Raw genomic sequence first — 9,704 nt, forward strand, 5'->3', positions numbered from 1 at the left:
AACAGGGAAAGGAGGGTAGTGGTGACCTGCCAGCTCCTCTTGAGGCAGCACTCCTTATTTCCCAGCTAACACAGAGACAGCGATCCCGATCCATCTGCAAAGACTGGGATCCTGCTGGATCCCGTACGGTGCACTGCTTACTATGGATTAGGGTCCAGCACTCCTTGCACAGCCAGCAGAGAGGACTGGAGGAGGCATCTCTTCCCTACCAGTGCTAATGCCCACCATAGCACCAGCAAGACCTCCCCCGCCTGCATAATGTCTCAGGAGCTCTCAGGCAGGTTTGACCTTTCAACCAACCCCCCCTTTCCCTCCCAAGTGGCACAAGTGGAATTAGTTTTCTGGTCATCGGTCAGGATGTTCTCATCAAGATAAAACCCTGGCACATTTGGGAACGGCTCCTCCCGTCCTCACCATGCCGTTCCTTGGCCATATAATCACAGGATGGTTTAGGTTGGAAGGGATCTTTAAAGATCATCTAGTTCCAACGCCTGGCTCTCAAACCTCTCTGTTCCTTCCAGAAACTGCTGTTTTGCAATACAGCAAATAATAAAACTCTTAGAAATACCAAGAGTCCTGGGAGGAGCAAAGAGAGGGGAGCAAAAGGCCAAGCTAAGCAGGTTTCAAATCCCCTCCTGAAGACTTTTAGACACACCTTCCCCCCCCACCGATTTAATCCTCTTGGGCATTTCCAGCTGTGGGGATAAAGGAGAAGAAATCCTAGAGAGGTGCAGGGGCTTCAGGGCACGTGTCTGGCTGGGGCTGGCTGCAGGGATGGGGTTTGGTGACAGGGTGGTGAAGGAGAGAAGAGGAGACTTGAGGCTGGAGGTGGCTTTGCTGAAAGTTGCATAAGGTGGGGGTAATGTTTCATTCCTTAGTTTAATGATAGGTTATTCTATAGACAAAGGACGCTGCATGGGGAGAAATAGCGTCATGCCACCAATTTTCTTATCCCAGGAGGAAATGCAAATTGACTCCTTCGGGGAACTGGCAGTGAATAAGGGTTATGCCCGTAGCCTTAGAATCATTAAGGTTGGAAAACACTCTTAAGATCATCAGACCCACCAACAACCCACCCCACCGTGCCCACTGCCCACATCCCTCAGTGCCACATCTCCACGGCTCTGAACACCTCCAGGGACGGTGATTCCCCACATCTCTGTGCAGCCGTGCAGTGCCTCACTGCTCCTTTGGGCAGAAAGATGCAAAATACCTTCAAGAATCACCAGTGTGTGGTCACCTGTGCAACACTGCATGAAATGTTACTCACCAAAAGGGAGAACACGATCCTGACCTTCGAGCAGGGTAGTGAGACCATACCTCAGTCCATTTATGGCCCGCTTCATTTTGGGCAGTTATGTTTTGTGCACAGCAGTGATGATTTTGTCACCAACCCAAATGTTTCTACTGAGCGCTGGCTCTTGAAGGAGTCCCACAGCTCTGAGCAGACAACACCCCGCCTGCTACAAACATGCCTCGGAGAAATAACACGAACAAACAGCACGAAAGGCTTTGTGAAGATCCCATTGCAAATAACACATTTGTTCCTCTTGCACATTCCCTTTGATGTGGGAAATCCCCACGAAAAGACCGGGCTGGCCTTGCATCAAGGACATCACACTTGTGTAATGGCAGTGCATGCCAGGGGAGCTGCAGCCATCAGCCCATCTCCTCTCCTGCCTCACACAGAGGATGCTAGCACAAATGGGAGCGCTGCAGACACTGCAGTGGGGCATTTCCATAGAAGCATAGAATGGCTTGGCTTGGACCTCAAAGATCATCTAGTTCCAACCTCCCTGTCACGGGCAGAGCAATCAGGTTTGTTTTAATGGAATTATTTGGTGAGTAGAATGCAAAGGTGTTATCTGGGGAGAAGCAAAACAATACAGGTTCCTCTCACTCTGTTTCAGCCCTCTAAAGTGAAATCTGGCCTTCCTCCGCTATCCAAGGGGTAGGCATCTTATGAGGGCAACGACCCCGCTGCAGCACTCTGCTGTAGTGGGCACGCATGGTGGCCAGGGGGAGCTTGCTCCCACTTATCGTTATCAAAGCCAAATTAAAGGATTAACTGATTACGAGCCAGGCTGTCCCAGTATTAAGGAGAGCTATAGGCAGCAGGAGCAGCTCAGCCCAGACCCAGCAGAGGTTAACACACTGCAGTATGAACCAGGGTTAAATCCACCGTACTCACAAGCGCCAAAGTACAGGTTGCTCATTGATCCGGCAGCCACAGTGCATTTCCTCCTGGTCACAGGTGACTGCTTAAAAATAAAAGTGGGGAGGCAGAAAGGCAGGGGTGGAGGGTGCAGGAAGCATGCCCTGGGGGACGCTGCTGGGGCACGCTGATGGAGAGGTCAGGGCTGCCACTGGGTCCTGCCTGGCTCAGGCACTGAGCAGCACCATGGGCGCATGGCACCCACAGCGTGCTCCAGGAATGCAGAAATTTTGGTTGCCATCAGTATTTCCACCACTGAAACCCGAGCGGTCCCTTCCAGCTTTGTTTCTCTCCATCTTTTTCAATTCCTCTTCATTGCTGTGAGTTGCAGGAAGGAGGAATTCCACATCGCTCTGTCCTTCTCCTACTATCTTCAGGAGATTGGAGGAAAAGAGATGTGCGGCTATCAAACCAGACCCCAAATCACCCCCACTACCTCATCTTCTCTGCTTCGGTTTACATCCACGTCTTTGGATCTGTGTAGGGTTACGTGTGAGGACCACATGGGGTCCTGCCCAAGGTGGGTGCACGCAGCACAAGCCAGGCAATTGCAGGTAAATGGGGGGAGAGGGGCCCTTTGCTGTGCCTCAGCGAGGCAGCAGCTGATGGGCTGAGTTCCCTTCTGCCTCTGCCCCGTGGCTCATAACTGTGGCCTCCTACAGCGTGCAGTGCTTCTGACACAGACACAACGCACCGTACCCACATCCATCCTAAAACTCCTCAGATCCCATGTCACAATCCGGGCAGCCTGCTGTCTCAGCAGATCGGCCAAAATAAGCAGTCTCAGCAGCTTATTACACTCCAGATCCCCCACAGAGAGGCACCAAGGAGCACATTGTCCCTGCACAGTTACTTGTCTGAATGCAGAGCCCTTCATCCCTGTGTGGCCACAGGAATACTAACAGAGCCCAGTGGGCCAAGAATCCCTCGGTGCCCTGCCAGCAGACACCATTGAAAGGCAGCAGAGAGGAAAATAAATGGCCCAGAGGAAGGTCATTCCTTTGGCCCACGGCAGAGGAAGGGAGCTGAAGCCCGGGCAGCAGAGGAGAAGGGTGCAGGTTGTAATACCTTGGGACAAAGGTCTGCAGCCCAACTCGGGTCCCCTCTGAGCAAACAGCGGTGCTTGCTCAGCAAACACACCTGTCCCAGCCCTGCACGGATTTTTGGAGCTGCCTCCTTTGGGAGGAGGGGTGTTTGAACATCTGCAAAGAGCAATCATGGCTTCAGGGTGCCTTCCCATGCAACTCACTCCCTCCCCTATGTTGAACCAGCAACAGCAGAGACACAGCTAGAGGACCCAATGGGAGGGATAACATCCATGCCCAGAGCACAGCACAGGGGGGGCTCCATGCCCACCTTTCGCAGCTCCTGGGCTTTCTGTAGGACCACATCTGTAGCACGGGGCCGCAGCAGGAAACGCTCAGTGCTTGTGTGCCTGCTGCACCCAGCTCAGCCCCCTGCCCAGCAGCCCACCCCTCCACACCACCTCCACTTGAGCCTGCAGCTCCCAGCCCTCGTCCATCCCATGGGCTCCAGCTCTCCTCACACATAGACTCTGGACCCAGCCCCGTCCCTCCGAACCCCTGACCCGCTGCCAGTGGGAAGCAGCGGCCTTGGCCCGGCACGTAGCGCGGTTTGCACAGCCTGTGCTCAAACACAATGGCTCTGAAAGAAATGCCAGGACCTCCACGGCCCGCCACGGCCTGCTGCCTTAGCCACAACTTGTCATAGAATCATTCAGGTTGGAAAAGACCACTAAGGCCATTTAGTCCGACCAACAATGGGGGCATGAGTGGTGTTGGGATTTGGGTTTACCCGCAGCTCCGGCACCAGCTGAGCTGCAGCAGAACTGAGCGGAGCACCTGGGAGCCCAGCAGGAGCCTGACCTAGAATCAGAATCGTGAAGGTTGGAAAAAACCTCAGAGAACATCCAGTCCAACTGTCAACCTGCAGCTGCTGCTGTATGCAGACGTTCCCCATTTCAGAGGGAGCAGCTCCCCCCCATAAGGAAAGCTTCCAGTCCAGAGTCCTTCTGGCCAAAGGGAGAAGCAGCAGACCCCCACGTTTTGAGTATGCTGCATTTACAAAAGGCATTCTGAATGAAAAAGCTTTTTTGTTATGAAAAGGAAAGCAATAGATGACTCCCGGGCTCTTCCATTTGGAGGTGTTGCCAAAAAAGAAGAACCCCTTCTTTGTGAATGACAGCTGTGCTGCTGGATGCAGCCATTCCAATAGATGCTATGAAACCAACCTGGGGTTGGGGGAAGCGTGCTGAAGGGCAGGGCAGAAACAGCCCTTCTTTGGGGTTTCGGAGCAGTCCCATCCAGCCCTGGTTCCCTCTGGGCAGCCAATGTGCCGTTTCCGTGCTGCTTCGATGACCCCTACAGGGACAAGCAGTGAAAAGTTTTAAATCCCTTGCCTATAAAAGCTATTGGAGCCAGCCAGCTCCTCCTCCCTGCTGGAAGCAGAGCCTAAACTCACACACACAGTAGTTAAATATCACGATGGTGACAAGGCACACACTGGGATTACGTGCTCCCCGGTGGTGAAAAATCCCACTTGAATGTCATATTTGCTACACAGCCCTGTGCTCCCAGTCCTACTTGCTGTCTGCTCCTGAGGACGTACCTGGTGCACAACACGTGCCTTTCCCAGAGATGGAGATGGAGTCCATCTGCACCACAGAGATAGCCTGCTTCTCCCTGCCACCTGCAGGCGAGCTGGTTGAGGCCACCGACATAAAACCAGCTGCAAGAAACCTCTCCCACCCAGTGCTTTTGAGACCCACGCTCCCAATCTGTGCCTTTCTGCTCGGCTGGGGCTGTGTGGTTGGCAGGAGCAGCTTTAGGAAGCAAGGTGTGCATCAGGTCCTCCACGTGCCACACCGCCGTGCAAACGCTGACCTCCGGGGCAGCTGTTTCACACTCACATGCCAATGCTGCAGCTTTCCTAGAAGTCATACACTCTCTCCCACATTTCAACGTGGTGTTGTTTTGGTTTGGTTTTCCCAGGTGAGACATCAGTGTTTACCTGGGCTCCTTGTCATGCTTTTAATAAATAGGTGACATCAGAGCACGAGCTTCCCACCCTGTTTGCACACTGATCTGTTTCCAAAGGCATTCTCTGTGTAAATTCCTGTTCTGCCCGGTTTCCCTCAGTCGACACAGCTCTTCCAGCTGGGCTTCATCTGAAAGCCATTTCCACTGCTTTGATATGTGCACCAGGCCATGCTGGACCAGCCTATGTCTGAAGACACACAAGAATTTCAGGGCAGGAGGCAAAAAAATACCATAATTTCACCCCAGAACGCCTTGGAAAGGACATCAGATGAAGAGGGGAGCCATGCTTTCCCTGCTTCACTTGCATCACCTCTCTTCTGTTCCTCTTTCCTTGCTGTGCAGCATTTGGTCCTTCCTTTACCCATTTTTCTGTCTCTTCATCTTTGGCCTTTCCCAGGTTAAACATGACTTTCCAAGCCACATCTGCAACACCAAGACCCGCTTTGGCCTCCCCAGGACAAGGCAAGGTGCAATAACCAATCAAGTCCAGCGCAGGGCCAGTGATGCTTCAGGACCTGGAGCATCTTCCATTCAAGGAGAAGCAAGAGAGCTGGGACAGCTCGGCCTGGAGAACTGCAGACTCAGGAGTGTGTCAGCAGTGCATGAGGTGGGAAGGAATCATAGAATCATTAAGGTTGGAAAAGACCTCTAAGATCCCCAGGTCCAACCCCAGCCCATCTCACCATGCTCACTGAACACATCCCTCAGTGCCATATCTCCACAGCTCTGGAGCACCTCCAAAGGCAGCAGGTTGAAGTCAGCCCCACAGGAAACAGCTGTCTGTGCTTTGCATCACCACCCTTATCAGGCAGGGTGGGAGAGGCACAGCAGGGCGCATCACGGATGGCAGGTGAGCCCATGCAGCCAGCCAGCCCTGAAAAGAGGCATGTTGCCATACTCTCCGTGGTCAAAGAGGGCTGGGAAGGGCAGGTTCATCCCCTGTGCCTCCAGCTGCAGCCAGCTGGTCAGGGGTGGCAGAAACCGACCCCTGGTGACAGCTGGGACCCCACCAGGGCTGCAGGCCTGGGAGGCTGCCAGACAAAGTCCGGGTTCATGAGGGATCACGCTTATCTCCGAGGTCCCTGGCAAGGAAACAAAACCAACCCAAAAGAAATCGCGGAGCCTGTTCCCAAGGTGAGCAGAGATGTATTTTGTTGTTCAAAGGCTTCTGATAAGGTGACCAAGATTAAAGAGCAAATAAGTGCATGGTAAGGGCCAAAGTCCTAATGCAAACCGAAGAGCGTAAGCCAGAAGCAACAACGTGCTTCTCACCTCAACCTGAGCGCATCCAGCAGCACTGCCTCCTTCGCACCGAAGGGAAGCTCTGGCTGGTGGCTGCACAGGCCCTGTTTTATCCCTCTGCACGGTCCTTCCCACCAGCAAGCTGGGAAGGTGCTCACAAGAGCATAACCTGTCCCTGTACCATCATACTACACGACATCCATACAGCTATAGCCATGCTTTGCTCCCAGCTTCCCATCCTGATGCATCGGCTCCAGTGCCCTCAGCACCTTTTATGGGGGGCCTGGTATTGATGGGCACTTCCCTGCAGAGGGGCCTGACTTCATTTTCCCGAGAGAGCTGTTAATAGGAACTAATTAAATAAGGGTGCCTCACTCACTCTGAAGGATATAGATGTAATAAATACGAATTTAAGTAGGCACTAATGGTGGCTGCCCACAAGCAGAAGGGGAGGCCCTGGGGGTGATAGGTTTCCAAATGACTTGGAAAGCAAACTTGCACGTTGCTGATAAGGCAGCACGCTGAATTCCCTGGGGAAAGTCGTGTCAAAATTATCGTGGGCTGTTTCAAGAATACGTCCGTCTGGAAACTGGTCTGAAAAGCAAACAAAGCTGCACAAAGACTTTGTTGTTGGGGGGGGGGGGGGGGAAGCTGTTTCCCCCACTGGGATTTTGCAGGACGGATTGCAGACCTAGGAAAGCCCCAGGTCATGGTGTCCCCCCTTTATGGTGCTTCTGGGACACACCTGACCCATATCACTGCTGCCCCCCCTAAGAGCAGCAAGCTTCAGGATGCCGGGGTACAAACGGGTTGGTCAAAGTGACCACAGGTAGGCAGATATGATGCAGGCATGTCCTCGCTTTGGTAAAGCACATACAAAAAGGAAAGAAATAAAGAGAGGGGAAAAAATGATACCAAAAACGATGAAAGCAGGGGCAGCCTTACAGCAGGCAGGACTCAGACACACTCCTCAGATTCAGGATAATGAAGACCTCATGGCATTCCTCAAGAGTATGGCTTCCTGCACCAGCTCAGGTTGTGCTTTTGTGCCTGGAAAAGGCAGGTCCCGCACAGCACATCCCTTAGCCACAGCTTGGCAATGTCTTGCTGGTGGGAGGAGGCATGGGACAGCTGGAAACCATAGGACTAAGGCCCAAACCAAGAGATAAAAATGGGTTTAAGGCTGTCCCAACGGGCTGCTGGGGTAGACAGAATGGGAAGCACAGGTGCTGTGGTGACAGACTACAGAAAATACAAGCTGGTGGCCATCTCAAGTGAAGATGCCGTCCCAGTTGAATAACGGATGTATTTTCTGCAACTCCTCCTTGTGGGATCAACCTCCAGCTCTCTGAAGTACCTGAATGGGGCAAGGGAACAACAACCTCAAGCCAGGTACCTCCAACTTCAGGCACTTCAGTAACGTTACTCCTGTCCCCTCCTAAGAGAAGTCTAACTCCAGGCATTGCTTCTCTGTAGCAGTCTGATGATGCTTTTCCCTCTTCAGGGCATTTAAGGAGGGCCAACCACTTCTTTTCAATAAAAACAGGGTTTTATTATTATTATTATTATTTATTTTGCACATGTTCTGCTTTGACTTTAAAGTAAGAAGCCACTTCCAGCAGGTGCTCCACCACTCTCCATTCCCTGCTAAGGAAAGCTCTGCGGGCCACTTCCACCCCAGGAAGCCCCCAGCCCCCGTGTGCAGTGCTCATCTTCATTCTTTCTGGCCAACCTGGAATGGTAAAAACACCTTCTTGACCAGCTCTGCCACGTTCTGCAGCAACACTTGGCTCTTCTTTCCTTGGAAACCATCCCACCACTGATACTGGTGTTGCCTCTTCAAGCAGCCAGACGTTCTCTTCTGTTTAGGGAGGTAAAATCACAATGGACCATGAGCTCCATGTTAGGCAGGCATTGGTGCTTGTTTGCAAGGAACCACCAGAGTGCCTTTTCCAAAAACCAGGCAAAGTCTCAAAAGACATTTCCTCATCTGCCCTGGGACTGCAGTGCTGGCCTTTCTCCCACTTCTTGCTTTCACAGCACCATAACAGCATCCCAGCTGGAGGGCAAAGCTTTGCTACTCCTTCTGTTGAGCCTGGAAATCCATTGCTTACTCTCCAGCTTTGCAACAAGACCCATGCCAGCTGCTCCACCGTATCTCAAAACCGCACCCTTCCAAACACATTGGCCTCATTGTGAAGGGGAAGGAGAGCAAGATTGGTCATCAGCACTTGATAAAACCTGGGTCTGAGGAAAATGAAAAGGTCCTTTCAGACTTCGTCTGTTTGTTTGAAGAGGATATGAGTAGTGCCTTAGGCTTGTCTGGCCTCCTTACGTATTACTGATGCACCTCAGAGCTCTAGAGAATAGTGGGAGGCTTGTGGGATGCCCTCACTGAGCGCCCAGCAATGCTTGCTGAATGGTCCAGCTCCAGAAGATGGAAATCCCAGCTTGGGTCCCCCCTGCTCTCCACCAGAGCAGCGGTCACCTTCCCACACATTGCTGCTCACCCTAACTGCAGGTGTAGGCTAGCAAATGGATCAGAGATGCCTGCCTTGCCAACTAAGATGCAACATACCCATAACCCTGGAAGAAACCTACCAGCATTCCCCGTAGCCCAGCCCAGCAGAGCAGATGGCTTTCTCTTTGGTGTTTCTGTTCCACAGATGCATAGCCATGACAAGGAAAGAGGCTGCACAGCAGCAAAGAGGAATAGAGATAGAGGAGGTCCTGATCAGGATGACAGCCCCGAACTGGAACTCCCATGAGGTCCCCATCCATGGACAGATAGCTTTGTCCTTAGGGAAACAGCTGAGCTGAGCAGCAGCAAATCCCACAAGTGACAATCCAGGAAGAACAAACACCCCAACAGGAGCAGGATCAACCCTGGACACCCTCACGTTCATGAGCCTCTCCTCCCATTGTGTCCGTACGGATGCTCCCAGGAATGGGTACCCCATTCCCTGCAGCAGTAAGATCTCTCCCATGGTCCTGCCTGGGGATGCTTGCAGACCCTACAGCAACATGGCTCCCTAGATGGGCTCAACCATCTCAGATCGCATGAGGAGAGGAGAGAAGCTCCATCCCTCCATCCAGAGTTCCCAATAGCAGTAGTGAGTTTGATCCACACACCCAGCAAGCTAGCCCTCAGCTCTCACCTGGCCCCAAGCTCCGAGATAAGCTGCCGG

The sequence above is a fragment of the Gallus gallus genome, chromosome 9 (genome assembly GCF_016699485.2).
Source record: "Gallus gallus isolate bGalGal1 chromosome 9, bGalGal1.mat.broiler.GRCg7b, whole genome shotgun sequence".
Taxonomy (NCBI): Eukaryota; Metazoa; Chordata; class Aves; order Galliformes; family Phasianidae; genus Gallus; species Gallus gallus.